Consider the following 13,873-nt stretch of genomic DNA (forward strand, 5'->3'; position numbering starts at 1 on the left):
AGCAGGAACAGACTGAAAATGCTGATATAAAATGTCTAGATTTGCCGTGACCAAATCCATAAATCCATGGAAATCTCCTCGGAGTCTCCCTAAGTCAGTACGAAGTACAACAACATCGTTCCGAAGGGTCTCAATAGCAGCAGTATGGTCAACCATAGACACATCTTCATCAGGTGTAGCATCAATATCGTGGTAGCCAGGCGGTGTCATCGGATCACTTTCTTCCTTCTCGGGATCAGTTTCACCTTGTCCTTCCAAGTCATATAACCAGTTTTCTTTCTTGTGCACACTTGTGTACCTAACCTAGGTAAGGCAAAATGATTATGACGTTAGTCAGTTGTTTGGAACTCTCAGAAGTGAGTAAAACGAAATCTCATTATAACAAAAAACGCCTATTTCTCTTGTTTTTCGAAACAGGCATTTATTGGGGGCAATTTGTTGGCTGAAGATTTCGTTTAGAAAGAATATCCTTTGAAGAGGTACAATTCGAAGGAAGATGGTTACTGATGACCATTTCTGAGATTAAAAATGGCTACTGATGGCCATGTTTCGAGAATGTTGGTTTAAGTTGGAGTAAAAGATGGTTAGACTTGGAGATAATTCGAAGAGGATTATCTTTAAAAGACTTAAACGTTTTTGCGAAATACGTAAAGTACTGAGGCTGAACGTGTCTTCGTGGCATTCTCAATTCTGGTCACGTTGCCACGCGTCGAAAGAGGATTCAGGCGGGATGATTTGAATTTCGAAGTAGTTTGTGTAACCGCACAAGGACCGATGGCATCCCAGGGATTCTTATGGGCAACGTGGCATTAGATTAGTGTAGGACCGTTAGGGTCGAATTTAGTATAAATAAGGGTCTTAATGTTAGGATTCCGTGTGTTCATTTTGTACAAATCACTCACAAATCACTCAAGTATCAAGTGTTTAGAGAACGAGTTCGCTGAGAAATGTACGTATGACACCAATATTAATTTAAATACATTTGTATTTTCCTTTATTCAAGTATCTTTTCATTATAACTGCTTTCATTTGCTTTCCGTTATTTATATTCCTGCATTTCTTTCATTGCGTCTAAACTTTCATTTTGAAGCACTTTACATTCCTGCATTTTACATTACTGCATGTTATATTTCTGCACTTTACTTTTTCTGCAATTTACATGCTTTTATTTATGTTTCTTCGAAAGTTATATTAACTTGTGTAACCAGTATTGTTTCAAGTGAACATTCATAAGATCGAGTCACAAAACGAGATTTCTCGAAGTCAGAACAGGCAAACATGAATCGAATCATTTCAAAAAGACATTTGTTTGACTATGTCCTAGGATCAATCTAGTCGATCCTACAAGTAACCAAAGTATATTTTATAGTTTGGAGGACTAGCGGTTGTTTACCGGAAATCACCGTAAACACTTATATTGCAGGGTATGGAGAAACTCCCTGGGTCTTTCAGCTTAGGTGGCATTTTATTTTGAATTATCGCACTACATTCGTCAGTGAGAGTTATGGTATCATTGTCTTCTATCTTTTTCTTATTTGATAGGGTTTCTTTGAGAAATTTAGCATATGAGGGCATCTGTGTAATATATTTTGTAAAAGGAATTATAATGTCCAACTGTTTAAGAAGTTCAACAAATTTCTTAAACTGCCCTATGCTTTTAGATTTTTCGAATCTTTAGGGTACAGGATAGGTGGTTTATAGGGTGATGGAGGTACGTATGACGCTTCTTTTTCCTCCGCCTCGCCCTCCTTGTCCTTTTTCTCTTTTGGGTTACTTGATTTATCTTTGGGTCCACTTTCCTCCTCAGTTGTTTTACTAGGGCTTTGGAACATAGCAGGGTTTTTAAGTCTAGGGTCAGTTGGTTCGTCCATCTCTTTACCACTTTGCAGAATAATGGCATGAGCATGTCCTTTCGGATTCGGTTGTGGTTGTCCAGGAAACGTCCCAGCAGGTGCGGCAGTAGGTGCTTGTTGTTGTGCCACTTGAGAGATTTGTGTTTCAAGCATCTTGTTGTGAGTGGCTAACGCGTCTACTTTAGTTGCCAACTTTTTGATTTGCTCATTGGTGTGTACGTTTTGGTTTAGGAAGTCCTTATTAGTCTGAGTTTGAGTGGCTATGAAATTTTCCATCATTAATTTTGGATTAGATTTCCTAGGGATGTTAGGAGCAGCTAAGGGTGCCTTTTGATATCCAAGTGCTATACTAGGTGCTTGGCCAGGCGCATATAAAGCATTATTATTCTTATACGAAAAAATAGGGTGATTTTTCCATCCTGGGTTATATGTGTTCGAGTAAGGGTTTCCTTAAGCATAGTTTACTGGTTCGGGGGAAACTCCTGCTAAAAGATGGCACTCGGGGGCAGCATGTCCACACATCCCGCATATTTTGCAGTTGGGGGCTACAGCAGCCACGGCGGCTACAGGTGCTACAGTCAGGTTTTTTATCTTCTGAGTTAGGGCATCGACTTTGGCGTTAACACAGTCAAGGCTGCTTATCTCGTACATACCACTCTTTGTTGAAGATTTCTCACCAGAAGTTCTCTCTTACGGAGCTCTCTCGCTTCCCCACTGATAATGATTTTGAGCCATACTCTCGATAAGTGCATAGACATCGGCATGTGCTTTGTCCATCAGTGCGCCACCTGCAGCGGCACCAATTGTAAGTCTCGCGTTGTATAGGAGACCATTGTAGAAGGTATGGATAATTAGCCATTCCTCTAATTCGTGATGTGGACAGAGCCTCAGCATGTCCTTGTATCTCTCCCACGCTTCGAATAGAGACTCGTTGTCTTTTTGTCTAAACCCATTGATCTGGGCTCTTAGCATGGCGGTCTTACTAGGTGGAAAATATCGTGCTAAGAAGACTTTCTTCACTTCATTCCAGGTAGTGACTGAATTAACGGGTAAATACTAGAGCCTAGCTCTAGCTCTATCCCTCAGTGAAAAAGGAAAAAGGCGTAGTCGGATAGATTTCGAACTGACACCATTTTCTTTTATAGTGTCTGCATATTGCAAGAACACTGACAAATGAAGATTAGGGTCTTCCGTCGGATTCCCAGAAAATTGACTTTGTTGTACTGCTGATAACAAAGATGGCTTTAGTTCGAAATTGTTCGCCTCAATAGCAGGAGCAGCAATGCTATTGTGTGTTTCAGCTTGCGAAGGGATGGCGTAAGACTTGAGAGGACGCGGCTGTTCTGCCATGGTGGATTCTTCAACTGGTTCAGAAATAGGATTAGGAACAAGAGTACGAGTTCGTCATAATCGACGTGATACAGTGATAGAACGCTCCGGTTCGGGAATTAGCAGCACTAAGTCTTTACTTCGAGAGCGAGTACTTGGCATGCACAAAGGGAATTAAAGTAATTTAAATGTGCCTTAGTCTCTACAACGTAACAGTTAATTACGATATCAACTAAATTAGTCCCCGACAACGGCGTCAAAAACTTTATCGCGACAAAATGGGTATGTCTATGATTATGACTGCAAGTGCACAGTCTATCGCGTAGCTTTAAAGATTATCGAACCCAAAGGACTAAGAATCGACCTACAGTATTTAATCGTTACTACGTAAATCTAAGGCTAATATCTGATTAATTAGGATCAGATGGGGGAAATAGGGAAATAGAATTAAATTAAATCTAGAGAGAATTATACCGGTATGCAATGGTCGGACGTCGGGGATCTAGTAAAATATCAACGCAAATCGTAATTTAAAATATCTTTCCGTAGAAATCAATAGTTTAAAAACTTTCCTCTCACGCTCTCGTGTTTATTGATTACAATCTTGTTATTAAACCTAAGTGAGTGCTCTCGCTGTGTCAATTAAAGTTTAAAATAATTTTTGAAAACAAATGAAGACTAATTAACCTTAAAGCGCTCTCGTTGTATTTAAGGTTAATGCTTAATTCCTGCTGTCCAGTTAAAATCTCAAACTCTCGTTTTTATTGATCCTAACTTCTATCGTTTTTAACTCTCGTTACAAAACGGTTTAATTAAGTATTAGAAATTATAACCAGATAAATAAGTTTTCATTAATAAATTACGTCGAAAGCATTACTAGATTCCCTCAGTTATATGACCTTACATACCGGTAATTAATATTTAGCCGGACATAATTTTAATTAACGGATCAGAGCAGATATAGCAGGTAAATAATATTCCAGACACAAATTGACAATACATCATAAATAATAAACAATAATTAATACTGAAAACAAAAACCTGAATTAAATTGCGGAACTGAAAGTATCAATCTGGTAGTACCAAATCTTGAATCCGGAACTGGAAATAAATTGCTGAAACAAACTCTATTCCTAAAACTAAATCTAAATTCTGAAGCTGAAAAAGAAAATTGAAATGCAATAGTATTTCCGGTGTGGAAATCTATTGCTGAAAATTGGTTGGGAAGAAAACTTGAACTGAGCTGGAAATAAAATACAGAGAAAGTAAATTTGACGGCAGTGGGTAAAATCTTCGTAACCCTTTCAAATCTTGTTGCTGGGTATTTGTAGAGTAGCTTTAGGAATCTTGAATCTATTTCGTTCCAGTGCTTGCTTCACGGAGGAGAAAAAGGAGGAGAAAATATAAGGTTGACGACGCCCTCTTCTGGTGTGAGTGTGTGACTCACGTCACACACTAAGTAAAGGCGTGTGCCATTCGACAGGAGGGTGGAGGTGTCATTCGCCAGGGCCTCCTAATGACGTGCATCCTCATCCTCATCTTGGGCCATTTGGTCCATGGGCCTTGTTTCTTGTTGTTTGCGCCCCCATCAATTAAGCACCTCTTTTGCTCTTTTTCTCTTCATTTTGGCTCATGTTTTTGATTATTTTCTTTGTAATCCTTAATTTATTAAATACCTGAAAGGTAAAGTAGTGATACATTGGATGGTAAAGATGTACCATAGTGGGAGGGATCCCATCCACAATGTTGGTATTGAGAAGAGGCAGAAGTTTTCTATACTTCTTCTTGAAAGCCAGGGGGTTGACCAACAGTTTTCTGAGCTTTTCCAATTCCTCGACCTTAGGAATTTTGAAGGTGTATTTCCTAGCTCTCTTTCTTCCGTAATCCATGGTATAGATCCTTAAGTCCTTTCTCCGTTTCTCTCTTTCTCTCTATGAAGTTCAAAACGTTCGTTATTTAGTTTCCTTGAAAAACGACTCGAAAAAGACTTTTTTTGTTTTTATTATTATGATGAATGCATGAGTGCACACACAAGAGTTTTTAACAAACATGGCGTAGAAGGGTATAGTGGTCATGGAGTCACGTCGCAAACCTCGCCCCAGGGTAAACTATGGATAAGGATTTTTGTACCTGTAGAACGGGTTCTAAGGGTCTCAGAGCTTTTGCTCGATCTTAAAGATACGTTGACTGGTATCTTCAAGAGAGTTTTCTCCGAGTGTAGTATCTGCGTGACAATTACTTTCGTAATCACCGCTCTACGTCCTAAGAGGCTTTAAGTGGGGTTAATGGGTTTCTAGGTCCTCCTGGTACAAATCAGTCTCGGAATGCATTGGCGCAGTTAATCACAACCAGCCAGGCAAATCCCAAGAGTAGATTTGGGAACCAAGATTAGAGGGTTTCACTGAGAAGACATCCTCCATCCTATCTTAGGTTGCACTCAAATCCGGGTATAGGATTTCTCACCACAAGGGGGAATCAAGTCCTTTCCCGATACAGAACATATAAAAATAAACAAGTATAAATGCAACAAACACATGAAATGACACAAAGGTTAGGTAGGACCTCTCTTGTTTGAGGGGGAATTTGGCATCCCTAATTCCTCATTGGGGTTGGACCAGCACAGGTCAACCATTGGTTTGGATTAAAACCAAGGTTATTACTTGTCCCCAGCAGAGTCGCCATTTTTCTGTGGTGTCGTTTTTTTTACCTCCCCGTTTCACTTGGGAGGACGGCACGCTAGACCCTTCACGCGAAATTTGGAAGGAGAGAAGCGCCTGTTTGTGGGATGAATTTTATTTCAGTTCTTCCTACGATAGCACACAAACTTTTTAATTATCCTACGAGGAGGAAGGGGAAAAAGATCTCAAATAAACCCTAGGAGTTTGCTAAGTGTGGGGATTCACCTAGACTAGAAATTCTGGAATCCGGGAGGTCGGTTATACATAGGGAAGGTTTTAAGCACCCTACATATCCGTAGTACTCTACGGGAACCTTCTCTGTGTCTATGTGTTTATGTTTGCTGCTAGATGATTCAGAAAGTTTCTCCTTTGTGTTAGGAGGGAAAATTGAATTGAATTGAAAGACAGATAGACTGACTATTTTTGGTATTTGCTCGTTGAGATTCCTTATGAATCTCATGCCTACATATCACTAATGGAAGTTAGAGCTTTTTGTAGTTCGGAGAACTAATTAGGGAAATTAATTGTTTTTGGGTGCCTTGCTTGAAGCTCAAGGTTGAAGCTTGAATTAAATCCTTGTTTACAGTAAAGAGACATGAAGTCATCTTTACAGAGAGGTATTTGTACTATTCCACCACAAACATTTAAAGTGACAGAAAAGCTGAGTTTTTTTCATTAAGAGAGGGACCTTACTTGGTTGTGTACAAGTATGCCAGTCACGTGTCTCTTGAATGAAAGATTCTCGACCAAATTAGGGAAAGTTGTACAAGTCTCGGTGTGTGTTCCTCAGAGCATGCCTTTCAAAATCCTAAATGGGAGAATGATTGAAATTGAAATTGAAATGTTTGTTTGTTTGAAATGATTGTTTGTGGTGAGATATGAGAAATATCTCCCTATAGAGATAAGTTATGTCTATCTACTGTTTGAAAGATTTGATTTTAGCTGGCTTGTATGAGGCCCGAGCTTGAGGCTTAAAAGGTTTTTATAGACTCTGGGAGATGACTCCACTGGGAAGTAACTTTTGATTGAATGATTTGTGTTCTGTATGAAGCCCAGAATTGAGGCTGACTCTAGTTGGAGAGTGTTTATTTTGTTTTTGATTGAAAGGTTTATTTAGTGTTCTGCACAAAGCCTAGAATTGTGGCTGACTCTAGCTAGGGAGACTCTATTTTGTGTCTTGTACAAAGCCCAAGGTTGTGGCTGACTCTAGCTAGGGAAGACATTGTTTTGTGCCTTGTATGAAGCCTAAGGTTGTGGCTGACTGTTGAGGAAACTGAGTATGGATGACTCTCTGGGGAAAAGATCCTGAAGGTTAGGAATCTTTTGACACAGGAAATGATGTTTATCTACCTTGTACAAAGCCCAAGGTTGTGGCAACTTGATGGGGAAGGACTTACTGGGGGAGACTCTATTATCTGCCTTGTACAAAGCCCAAGGTTGTGGCTGACTCTTTAGGGGAATACTTATAAGTAGGGTTTTGACTCTAAGGGGAGTATGTGCCTTGTACAAAGCCCAAGGTTGTGGCTGACTCTTAAAATGGGGAAAGATCTACCAATGTGGGATCTTTAAACTAAGAGGGGAATTTTGACTCTATTGAGGATTACTCTATTGTTTAGAGACTAAAGGCTGACCCTTCTGGGAATTGTGCTTTTGTTAAGCAGAAATTGATGAATGAAAGACCCAGGTTTGAAGATTGACTCTACTGGGGAATTTGTTTGAGTGATTGACCTAGACTCTATTGAGGAGTTTTTTAAGGTTTGAAAGATGATTTTACTGGGGAATTTTTTGAGTGATTGACCTAGACTCTAGGGTTGACTCTACTGAGGAGTTTTGAAGGTTTGAAAGATGATTTTGGAAGCTAACCCTTTACAGGGAATTTGGATTTGAAAGATTGATTTTGGAGGCTGACCCTTTCCAGGGGTTTACTCAGATGGAGAGTTTATCTTTTAAAACCTGTTTTTTTGGAAGCTAACCCTTTCCAGGGAATTTGACTTATGAAGATTGATGTGGAAGCTAACCCTTTCCAGGGAATTTGGATTATAAAAGGAGTGTTTTTGGAGGCTAACCCTTTCCAGGGGTTTTGATTAAGTGTTTTAGACTTCTTGTTTAAAGCCCAAGATTAAGGCTGACACTAACTGAGGATAGACAGATGTGGAACCTAGACTCTGCTAAGGAGGAAAATTGTTGGAGATTGAAGATAAAGATGACAGAGACTGTCCATGTCTCTCATTCCAAAAGGTGGACTCAATGCAGAGATTGAGACATTCTTAGCTTGTTTAAAGTCGGGTTCAAAGAGTAGAAGAATCTCACCAGGGTAGGCTAAAAGGTGACTAAAGACCTGTTCCTATGTTTATAAGAAACCTGATGGGTCCTTGTATATAAGCTCAAGAGAAAGCTGGGAATATGCTTTTAAGAAGTCCGTGGGTCCTTGTATTGTAAGCCCAAGAGGAGGGTCATCGAGGGTCCTTGTTATAGCACAAGAGAAAGCTATGTGGTTTTGAACTTATTTTGGCTCTAAGCAAATGGCTCTAAGCAAATGGGAATAATTCCTCTTGGGTGGATGTGCCCTATTTTTGTTCTAAGGCTTTTTTCAAGATGTTTCATCGGGAATAATTCATCTTGAGGTTTGAACTAAAGATCTCTAATTAGGAAAGAGCCTTCACCGGGAAGACATTCTCAATCTTAGGCCATAGTCCTATAATATATATATATATATATATAGTTTATTTGTCCTAAGGTTGTACTCAGACGTAGTTCTAAACAATATATATACAATTTATATTTGACAGTAGTTTAAATGAAAGCTTGTAAATTGAAAGCTATAAAGGCTAACCTGGATGAAGAGGAGGCCTTTGAAGATGTATGTACAAAGCTTTACCAGTAGCTTGGTTGTTTATTGATAACAGTTGAATGTTTATTGTAAACAGTTTAATATTTTTGAAAACAGAAGAAGTGAAGATAGACACTAGGTCACATAGGTATCTGAAGAGTTTCACCGGGAATAATGCCCTTCAAATACCAGATGAATGTTTTGGAAAAACAGATGAGAAGATTTTGTAAATACAGTTTTGAAAAAAACAAACAATGAAAAGAAAAAGGTGTTGGGTCTTACACTCTAATATAGGCCCATTGAAATTGATTTACTATTTATGAAAACAGTTGAAAGATACAAGGTTTTGTTGTTTGAAAACCTAAATCGTCTGTTTAATCGGAGATTTAGAAAACAGTTTAAAAATTGACAAAAGTCAACTTAATTAAGGTAAAGACAAAATCTATACCTAATTAAGACCTAAATGATTAGGGTTTTTATCACAAAATATTTTCAAAAGATTAAGTTTTGAAAATCAAGTGAAAACTATATTTTTAAAGTATTAAACTATACTTAAAACATATGATTTTAAACCTAATTAAAATATATTGAAATAATATATTTTTTGTGATATTTTTGTATATTCTCAAAATAGATTTATTAAATGAGAAGTGTGTGAAAAATCAAGTGAAAATGATTTAATTTGATAGGTGAATTAATTAGTTGAAGTTCTGAAGAAATTGAATGGGAAAAGTGATAAAAAAAATAAGGTTTTGTCTCCCAAAGGGCTTGAACTCACGCCCTCTAGGTCACCACTCAAAACACTTACCATCTGGACCACGCGCGTAGCTTGTTAGACAAACACCTTCAGTTCATTATATTTGAAAACAAGTGCATAAAGGAACAAAAATAAAAATGAACAAAACAAAAGGTCTGAGGGGGGGTTCGAACCCCAGACCTTGGGCAAGAAAGACTTTGGATGCGCGCTGTAGCCATTGTGACATTACGATGAATTCGTAAATGACACGCCTATCATTCAAAATAAAATAAACTCATTCCTAGGAAATTTGAAAAATGGCGCCACCATTTTCATCTTCAACCTCAAGCTTCAAATTTTTGAATTTGCTATCTCCTTCGTTTCTCAACCAAACTTAAAAATGTAAACATGGATTTTGCTCGTTTTTGAACAAGGATCATGATGGTGTCCTTTGATTTTATTTATTTTCAGTGTAATTCAAAATTTGCACGCATAAACACTAAGAACCCTAAAACTGAAAATTAACATGAAATACTCTATATGCATGATATGATGCAATTGAGTGAGGGTTAATGATCCCTCTCAGGTGCAGAAACTTGTTGGTATAACAAGTTTTGATTTATGAAGCATGAATCATAGAGTTTGAAGCTTATGAAACTTACCTCTGAAATGGAGATCGAGCTCCGGTCAAAGTGTGTTACAGAGCTGTTGCAGCGATCCAAATAGCTTCAGTGATCCCCCAGGAAGGTGTTGAGATGCTTAGCTTAGGTTAGAACTCCCCAGAAACTCTTGCTCGACCTCAACTGATGTAGCTCCAAGTGAGAGGTGAAGATGATGATTATCCACGTACAGAAGTGTTCCAGGTGTTTGGATCACTTCTAAATACCTCCCTTGATGTGTTTGAATACTTACTTTCAAAGGAAGAGCTCTGGTTTGAAGAATCCAAGTGTTCTTGCCAAAGAGCCTTTAAAAAACTTAAGTTTGAGGGAGGAAGAGAGAAAGCAAGATTTCTGTTGCTTTGGTGTGTCTAATTACTGAGGTATGCTCTTCTATTTATAGGTAAAGAGTTCAGTGTATTTGAAGAGAGTGAGCTTTGCTTAATGAGGTTAACTTGGTTTCTTGGTTATGAAGAAATATGAGAAAGATCCATATGCAATTATGAGTTATTTGATACCACTCCCTAGCCATCGGTTTTGCTTGATCTTAGGGGACAAATTTGATGCAGAAATGAGCTCTAATTGGTTGGGAGAAGATTCCTTTGATGAATCACCACTTGGCCATAAATTCTCAAAATCTAATCATTACATAATCACATGTTTTGGTTTTGGAATATTCCCTTTAAATATTTGTGCAATGATGCAAACGATTCTATCCTATCCTTGCAATGTTTCCGAGGTTTAGAGGCACCAATTAGTGTAAGCACTTGTATAAAATTGCAAATTTCAAACTTAGGCATGACCTATAATTCCAATTCAAATGCCTAGAGGTTTCTTCAAAATCATTTGGGAAATTTGTGAAAAATGGGCTTAAAGTTTGAAGAAAACTAGGGGTTTTTGCTAGTTTCATGGAGGCAGCAACTTTGAAGCTCCATATCTCTTCAATGGTTGATTTCTAGCCAAAAAATCATATGTGACAAGGTTTTTTATTGGATCAAAATCTACAATTTGATGTTGGAAGTTTTTTTCAGTTTGTACTTGAAATTTTGAGATATTCCCTTCCAAAGTTTTGAAAAAAAGACCTTTAAACACTTAGAAAAATTTCTAAGTATGAAAAGTCAATCTTTGACTTTTTTATCCTTAATTGATTTTCTTGATTTTTCTAGGTAAAATGACTTCAATAATCACATATTGATGATATTGATCCTTAAAAGTCATGTCTTGACCTAAAACCCTAAAAGTCAAAGACGATCTTGTGCAGATGACTTTTTCAGATGAAGTGAAATCTTGGACCTTTGTGATGAATCAAGCTCTCCTCCTCAAATGAATGGTATGAATGGATTATATTGAGGTAATAGAAGTTTTAGAGCCATGTTTTGAGTATTGGATCTATGTCCTGATTAAAAGTCAACTGTCCATGTGAACTAGGTCAAAAACCCTAATTGTAGACCAGATGAAATTGATGACTGTAGATCTTGAATTGAGGTACAATGCCCAGGGGATATTGTCATATGAATCATTTGAAGGTGATTGAATCCTTTTAGTGATGTCTTGGGGCTTTTTGGGGTTTCCCAAATGTGGTCCCTGATTTCAGTCCTTGATGGGCTCAAAACCCTAGTCTGGTGACCTGAGTAAACCTGAGTCCTGATGACTGGTGTCTAATCAATCATAGGTGAATGAATGAAATCATTTGAGTATTTTGATTTTACTAGAGGTTATTCTCTTATTGATTGATCCTTTTCCTGAACTCCTTTTTCCTTGAGCATCCTCGATTGAGTACCAAATAAACAAGTGATTGCTCTGAGTACTTGTCTTGAGTTTGATGAAATGTCTGGAGGTGTGACATCTCAGGGGAAGTCAAAATTAGGGTATGACAAAATGCATACCATAAAGTCTGATCCCTTTAAAAATATGTTTTTAAGCATCTTTAGTATGATGTAACCGGTTACCAAAAACATGTAACCGGTTACATTGCTGGCAGTAGCTTTTCATCTTTGTTATTGATCTTTTTCAACATGATGTAACCAGTTAAATCATTTAGGTAACCGGTTACATGTTCGTGAATTTCAAATTTCTGGGCATAACGTAACCATGTAACCGGTTACATTTGAACCAGTGGCACTTTTTTAGGCTGTTTTTTAATCCAAACGAATTTGTCTTTCAAGCCTTTAACCATTGCATTGTTCCATCAAAATGCAACCATTATAAAAGGTGTAAAGTCACCTATATATACTATACATTTCAGATTTTATTCTTTACCTCTTTCATAATATTCACAATCTTTATCTCACAAATATTTTCAAACAAAGTGTTCCATATTCTTCAAATTTCATTGAGAAATTTGTTGCATTGCTACATATCATTTCAGAAAAATATTCTCATACATTCATATACATTGAGCACTAACATATCCTTGTGAATTGTTTTATTTGAAAGGGAAGATCAATCAAGTGATTGATATATTATTCATCTTCATAAACTCTTGTATCATTCAAAAATATTGTTCTTCCTTACTATCCAGGATTGTTTGAAGTAAGTGTTGTGTTTTGAAGAGGATTGTTCTTCATTCACATTAGTGTTGTTTGATCTTAAAGGTGTTAAGAACATTTGATCACCCTATAGGTTAGATAGTAAGCATAGGCTTGTACAATAATTCTAACTATCATGAAATCTCTTTCGTGTTGGAAAGGGAATTGTAGTACTCTCGGATTGTGAGGGGAACCAGTATATATCCTTGCGTTCTTTACTTTTCCGTATTCTATTGCTCTCATCACTATTACCAAGAAAAGAAAAGAATCACTCAAAAAACCTTCATACATTCAACCAAAAATTGTTAGAAATATCCTCATAAACCGATTAAATTTTTTGAGGATCTAATTCACCCCCCTCTTAGGCGTACTTTAGACTTACAATTGGCATCAGAGCAAGTTATAGGTAACTTGTTCCTAAGGATCCAGAATGGCTTCCGCAAATCAAAATCCTGTTTTCAAAGATGGTGGTAGAAACAACAAGGCTCCGCTATTTTGTGGTGAATATTTCAATTTCTAGAAAATTCGGATGAAGGCTCATTTAGAAGCACAAGGAGAAGAAGTATGGGAGGTTGTCCTAGAAGGTCCTCACGTTCCTGTAACTGTCGTCGATGGTGTTGGATCAAATAAACCTAAAGTGTCGTGGGATGATAACGATAGAAAGAAGGTTCTTGCTGAAAAAAAAGGCTATCAATCTTCTTCAAGGTGCTCTTAGTACGGAGGAATTTTTTCGAGTCTCGGCATGTACAAAAGCAAAGGAAATATAGGATACTCTTGTAGAAACTCATGAAGGTACCACTGAAGTTAAAAGATCAAGATTGAATACCTTAAGTCAAGAGTACAAACTGTTTAGAATGAATCCCGGAGAAACTATTCTTGAATTGCAAAAACGATTCGTTCATTTGACAAATCACTTGAAGGCACTTGGTAAGACCCTCACTACCGAAGAACTTAATCTTAAGGTGCTTAGATCTTTAACAAGGGAATGTCCAAAAAGAAAAACCTGTCAAAATTGACTTCCGCAACATTATTTGGGAAGCTTCAAGAATATGAGACGGAACTTGGAAGATTGGAAAAGCATGAGAACTTAGAGAAAATATCCAAAGGCATTGCATTAAAGGTAGATTCAAAAGAAAGCCAAATGAAAGATGCACCGGAGGAAGATGAAAACTTCTTGCTTCTTGTGAAAAAGGTTAGGCAAATATTTTGGTTATAAAAATGATATTGATAATGCTAACTATGCCAAAGGAAATAAATTCTCAA

General features: G+C 37.4%; 1 non-coding gene across 1 annotated transcript; it reads left to right on the top strand.

Annotated features, from left to right (window-relative positions):
• Positions 1-2,718: 2,718 nt before the first annotated feature.
• Positions 2,719-2,825, top strand: LOC131631110 (small nucleolar RNA R71). Its single transcript, XR_009292612.1, has one exon. It is a non-coding gene; the product is annotated as a small nucleolar RNA R71 (small nucleolar RNA).
• Positions 2,826-13,873: the final 11,048 nt, after the last annotated feature.

This window comes from Vicia villosa, unplaced genomic scaffold (assembly GCF_029867415.1).
Source record: "Vicia villosa cultivar HV-30 ecotype Madison, WI unplaced genomic scaffold, Vvil1.0 ctg.000774F_1_1, whole genome shotgun sequence".
NCBI lineage: Eukaryota > Viridiplantae > Streptophyta > Magnoliopsida > Fabales > Fabaceae > Vicia > Vicia villosa.